Source organism: Ursus maritimus, unplaced genomic scaffold, assembly GCF_017311325.1.
Source record: "Ursus maritimus isolate PB19 unplaced genomic scaffold, ASM1731132v1 scaffold_4, whole genome shotgun sequence".
Lineage (NCBI taxonomy): Eukaryota > Metazoa > Chordata > Mammalia > Carnivora > Ursidae > Ursus > Ursus maritimus.
In genome coordinates this window covers 55,213,357-55,220,020 of record NW_024426552.1, presented here as the reverse complement: position 1 = coordinate 55,220,020, position 6,664 = coordinate 55,213,357, and the positions used below count along the sequence as shown (strand labels likewise).

Sequence of the window (6,664 nt, the reverse complement as noted above, 5' to 3'; positions counted from 1 at the left end):
CGAAGCCCGTGTGGGTGGGATTAGTTTGGGAGGAATCTCAGCAGTGCAGGCTGAGCTTGTCACATACAATACTACAGAAACGAGGGACAGGGCTCAAGGCTGTCCACTTAGACAAGGCTTTTAGAATTTAATAGGGGGGAAATAGGCTAATCTGGCTAGGAAAGAACAGAACTGTGGGAACGACAGGCGAGAGCAGAACCTGGGCGAGCACGCTCTAATCCAGACCAGGCCGAGAACGGCACAAAACACGTATCCCTCGGGACCCGAGTGATCAAGAAAGAACACGGACTACAGTTATCACAGGCTTGAGGGTTTCCACCGCTTTGTTGTTGTTGTTCTGGATAAAGAGCACATTCTGCCTCTTTCCCCAGGCCTCCTGTTTGCACAGGTACTGTAACTGCAGTAAGCACGTCCGGGAAAGCCAAATCCCGACGAAATGATGAGTGAGATGGATTGTGAGCTCTTTCTGCTCATCTGAGTTACAGATGAATAGGCTGGCCTGCCTAAGACCGAGCAAGGCTAACACTCCCAGCTGGGGCCTTTCTTTCTGGAGAATCACGGCTGCCATCGCACGCGGATGCTCTGTTTGAATGAACACGCCATCCAGGCCCAATGTTAGTAGTTAAACACTATCGTCACAGAAACACGCAAAGCTACTGTCAAGCTCACAAACACAGCTGGTGGCTAAGGAACTCTTAAGGAAGGAAAGAAATTCGCTATTGGCTCCAAGCCATTCATCACGACTTCTGATACAGGTAAACTGGGGTGGTTTTATAGGAAAGAGAATAAAATCATGACCAGCGGCTTCAGTTTCTCTCCCCGGTCTGTGATTAAACGTTTGTCAGGACATCCACCAGAAAGAGAGGGAAATCACACGTAATGTTCTCGCGGGTTGATGTAGACTCTGTCAGGGTCGTTGCTTTGATGATGTCTGCCAGGACTCCGGTCTTGGTAGCATATCTGACTGTAAAGGGGGTACATCTGCTGAGTCCCGTCTTCCCCCACGGGATTCTCATCTTCATAGTCCAATCTCCTGCTATTTAGTCCATTCTAAAAATTCAAATATTGCTTACATTAGCAGAGCAGCTGTTTGCATTTTTCTAGCACTTTGGTAAAAACAGGCAAGAACCGAATTGATTATAGTCTGTGTCTCTGATTCATTATCTCACAAGCTAATGAAAGGCAAGGTAAAGTCCAACAACTTCTCATTTTCCAGTCCTTCGATGCTTACAATACCTGAGTGAGAGTCACAGCAGCTCCTAAAGAGAAAGTTATGACTAACGGGACCATGGTCAATTTCAGGTTTCGAAATTCGGAACTGGTAGCCGTTCAACTAGGGAAGACCAAGGCTGTGACCTTCCGGAGTCCCTCAGCAAGCCTCAAGCTTGGGATGTGTGCATGAAATATACAGAGAATCGCATCCAACAGCCAAAACAGAACTGAAAGAAACCCTGGCATTCAGTGCTGGGGAATTCGGGAAAAGACAGTGAAATGAACTGGTATCTGACCATATGCCCAACATAACTGAGAATCAGAAACGCTGTCCCACTGACACCATCAAATGAACCTCCAAGATGCTCTGTGGTGTCTCTGGTACTGACCCCTCTGCCCGGTTACTGGTTTCATAAAACTCCATTACTTCTAAGACGGGCAAGCAAGCTCAAGGACTTCACAAAATCATACTGTGGATGCTCAGATAGCAGAGAGGTGAAAAAAATAATTTTCATGGAAATCAAATGATATTTCAATAAGCATGGCAGCCACCAGCTCCACCCGGGCAGACCCCCCCCCCCGCCCCCCGCAGGACCATGTTACTTACAGAGTGCTGGAGACCGCTGACCTCTCTGTCTTGGAACTGAGTCTGCAAAGGCAAGTGTTCGGTCTGGAAGAAGAAGACAGAACAAGACACACACTTTAAAGCACCTGGCACACAGTGGAACACATCAACCAAGGCCCTGAAGATGCCTATTTTTAAAACGGCCTTTTGTGTCTTGTCAAATGTGTGCCAACTAAGCAAATGTTCCATTTGAGGAGGGGATAAGTAAATACATTGAGTTTGTCTCTCTCTCTATCCTAACTCCAGACTTCTTCCGGAAGGAAGAAAACATACAGAACATCTGCTGCAGAAGCTCTCAGGCAAACTTCTTTACCTCTTACTTGAGGAAGGACTTAGCATAGAAGGTCTCTTACCTTTTCCGCAGAAGAATCTGATACTTTGAATCAGCTAGAAGTGGTGTGCAGGTGGTGACGAAAGGTTATTTTTTTGTCCTTATCTATAGATATATACATAGCGTCACCCTTCTCTTCCTGATAGCTACTCTGTGCCTCCCACCCCAGCGCAGATCATACAGGGGATTCCTCATTTTCAAAACTCACCCTAGGAAGAATCCCTGTTTCCCCTTGGCTTATAAATGCATCCTTACCCTTCAGCCCCCAGGTCAAATATTAGCTCTTCCAAGAACCCTCTGCACAAAGCATATATTATTGCAATTATTTGTTTATATTTGCTTGTCTCCTTCACTAGGATTGAGGGTGCTAGTTAGAGTATTTTACAAACATTATCTCGTTCATAATCTCTCTAAAAATTCTATGAACGGATGTTTCTATTTTACAGATGACTAAAACTGAGGCTCAGAGTGGTTCAGTAAGGTGTCTCTAGTCACACAGCTGGGAAGTGGTGGGTTATGATTCACATGTGGCTTTGTCTGAATCCTAATCCTATATTCCTATACACCCTGCAGCTAGCTCAGTGTCTGGAAAATAGATGTTTAATAAATACAACAGAAGAAGGCCCAAAAGTCCCAGCATGTAGGCATATCTATCAACATGCTCTCCTTTTCACTGCCTTTCCTCATGCTGTCTTTTTGGCCTGGAAGGTCTGCCCCTTAGTCTCTGACAGTTGAAATACCACCCCATCCATCTTGGCCTGGCTGAAGTCATTTTTTTTTTTTTCCTCCTACAAGACCCATCGAAGTTCATTTCTTTACTCCTAGTTTTCCTATTGTTCTTGTTTCTATCTCTATCATAGCATACACCATTGATCGGACAACACCTGTACCTTTCGACCCTAGTGAAGAGTGACAGTCTTTCCTGGCCATCCTCCTCCAGCTCCACACCCCAGCCTGTGGCTCTGAACAGTAGGAAGTCAGAGGAAACTAATGAATTTACTGAACTCTAAACTATTAATTCTTGATATCCCATGTTAAGGTTATCCAAATTAAAAATTATGTCTGACAAATTTGTTTCTCCTGTCACAATCTGCATGATTCGAGGGTGTTTCCCGCATGATCATGTGATATGGATAGTACATACTGGTACAAGTCCAACGCAGGGACAGTTTCATGGAGTGTAACCAGTCACACAGAGCCTTATGTTCAAGGGTCCCACTTTGGGGTTTAATGCTCGTGGCTGCCATCTTAGATTCTGTTTTGTAAGCGGTCTAATGAAACAATGGAGCATGCCTCAGTGACCTGTAGCCTCAAGAGTGTCCTCTCCTGCTGCTTGTGTTTGATTTGGTTCTTGCCCCCCTCCCCCCCGCTTTCCCCTCCCTGTCCCTGTCCAGTGACTGTGCTGGGAGGGGCCTGAGTGTGGTACAGGGAAGGCTGGGGTCAGGACTGCATGTCCCCCGCATCATGGTATTTCTGGCAGGTGGCAAGAGGACACGTCTCAGTGAGGACAAGTCTTTCACCCCCACCCACGAACCTGACATCACAGTCTTGACATTGTTCACTTTCAACAAGAGGCCCTGCATTTTCACTTTACACTGTGCCTCACAGATTATGTAGCTGGTCCTGCTCCAAGGAAAATAGATTTGGGGAAAAAATACCTAAATTAAACTGGCATTTTGTTTGCTGTTTTAGGTGATCCTGGTTGCTGTTCTCCCCTTCTATCAATACAGGTAATTAAGAAATTATTCTACATCAGTGTTGTTATCTAAATCGACAAGAGACAGGCAGTTAGAAGCTTCTGCGTAGAAAGGACAAGTGCCTTTCTTCCCACTGGGACCAGAGTGTAGAAAGCAAAGGTGCAGTCAACACTGAAAAGAGACCACATTCCAGAAATACAGTGATTACAGCCTCAAGAGTTCAAGAAAACATTTGGTTGGAATATGTGCTGTTCTATGTTTATGCTATAAAATCCCAAATGGCAAATTTAATATGACCAGAAAATAAATTACCACTCAGATTTTCCCAAACACTCAGGGTAATACTTATATTTGGTCATTGTCAGTGAAACACAGTAACAACCTGTAAGCCTTTGGAAGCCAGTATTCATGGAAGGCAGAATGAACCCTGCAGCATCCTGAGTAACAATATAGCCAGTAGTAAATTAATAGTATTAGTGTTATGGAGGCAAGAAAATCTATTTTGTTTCGATATAAAGAGATTTCAAAGAGCCGTGGCTTTATGAGTAATAATAGCATTGCTACATTTTTCTCATAGAAGATATATAATTAGCCAGAAGCGGTACATGTGAAAATAAAGGACAAGAAAGAGAGTCAAGAGAGAATTTCTAGAACTGAGAAGGAAGAAACGGTGCCTGGACACTATGAATAATCTTCACTTGCACTGAATGGATGACAAGCTTACGTGTAAGTTCCTTTTCTCTACCCGATACTGTAAAATGTCACTAACAAACCACTACCCCTCCTAGGCACCCATGAATTTGTAATATAATACTGAACCAAATTCTATGCAAAGTAGTACCACACATCCTAGAGATGGCCCTGCATTAGGGATCAGGGGTCGCGGAAAAGCAAGCTGCCCTTGCCTCAGCATTGTGCAGCCACCCAATTTCTGACAAGATACATAAGGAATTTAATTTAATTTAATGGCGGGTGGGTATACGTGTTCTATTTCTGCACTCCCTAAACTACCTGAAATGTTGAATATCTGACTTTAAAAAAAGGTTAATCACCAGTACATTGAACAGTGTCTTGCATAATACCTTACTTACGTCTGGTGCTTAATAATAGGTACTAAATTAACTTACAGTGTTTAACTAATGGATACACGACATATATTATTCTATGATTCTTACATTTTTTTCCCCTAGAAAGCCTTGGGCTATTCTGAATCTCTGACACATATTTTGATTTCCTTACTGGCATGTACTATCTTGTAACAACTTCTGTTGGGCTACAACCCATATGCACTTTCCTCATTTCTTAAGTCATGTCGACTTCCTTGCTCTAATGCTTCTTCCTATAATGACAAATGATACATTTATTACTTCTGCTTCCAGTCTTGATGGAGAACTAATACCAAACTAGCCCTCCTGTCATGAAAGACACATCAGAAAACTGGAAAAATACATGAAACAACAGTTTTCAGACACTGGATAACCGTGCTGCACAGGACCGGGATCTCAGAGATGGAAACACACACGGTGATCCTGTAATAGCTGGTGACTATCTGATTTTTCTGCTGATTTGGGAAGAGAAAAACCCAAGAAGAGCACAGAGCCTTGCTGAGCTGAGGGGACAGAGTTCAGCACTCAGGAAAGCTGAGATGACTGTAATCTGTGGGACAGGGTATTGAAGAGAAGGGGAATCCTCACTGGACATGTGAGACATTCAATAGAGACCCTGAGATCATGCTTTAAGAGTAAGGCTACAATAGTTCTAGGGCACAGAGTATTCTAGAACAATCCTAACAAAGCTTAAAAACAAGCTCCAGAAGAACAAGTTGATCTTAAATTACCTGACTGCAAAAAACAACTCAATCCTTATTAAGGAATGACAGCAAAATTCAAATAATTGACAAGATAACATTCACCATGTCCAGCATCCAATTAAAATGTACTGAACATGAAAAAAAAAAAAAAAGGCAGGGAAAAAATAAGTCAATAGAAACAAACTCAAAAGTGACAAATATGGAATTAATAAACAAGAACTTTAAAACACTTATTATAAATATGGGTAAGGATGTAAAAATATGAACATAATAGGAGAATCAAAAACTATGAAAGAACTGAAAAGAATTTCTAGAACTGAAAAAATACAATGCTGGAATTGAAAAAGTCACTGCAGGGCCTTAACAGACACCACAAAAGAAAAGACAAATGCACTTGAAGACAGAAACTATCCATACAAAGAACGGATGGGAAAAAAGCTAAAAAAAAAAAAAAAAAAAAAAAAAATTGAATATAGCTTTAGTGATCTGTGGAATAATATCAAGAGATCTACCATTTGTATATTTGGAATCACAGAAGGAAGGAAAGACAGGAAAAAATATTTGAAGAATTGCTAAACTTTTCCAAATTAGATGAAAAATACATTGATGGCTCTAAGAAGCTCCATGAAGTCCACTAAGGGTAAACATAAAGAAAACTACTCCAATAGATGTCAAACTTGAATTGTCGGAAACAATAATAAAGAAAATTCAAGATGTGGCCAGAGAAAAAAGTAAGATACAGTATGTACAGAGAAATAAAGATAAGAATTATCACTGGCCATTCACCAGAAAAAAATGAAGGTCAGAAGACACGAAGCTAACTTTAAAGCACTGAGTAAAAACAAAGTCAAGCTAGAATTCCATATCCCACAAAAATATTTTAAAATAAAGATGAAATAAAGAAATTTTCAGACAAGCAAAAACTAAAAAAAGTTATCAGCAGACTTGTACCATAAAAATGTTATGGGAAAGTTTTTTGAGTTGAATAA

The 6,664-nt window shown here is 41.5% G+C and overlaps 1 long non-coding RNA gene across 1 annotated transcript; it reads right to left on the bottom strand.

Moving 5' to 3' along the window:
• Positions 1–750: 750 nt before the first annotated feature.
• LOC121100485 lies at positions 751–1,885 on the bottom strand. Its single transcript, XR_005832259.1, has 2 exons — positions 1,820–1,885; positions 751–1,050 (listed from the first exon to the last, which is right to left on the bottom strand). It is a non-coding gene; the product is annotated as an uncharacterized LOC121100485 (long non-coding RNA).
• Positions 1,886–6,664: the final 4,779 nt, after the last annotated feature.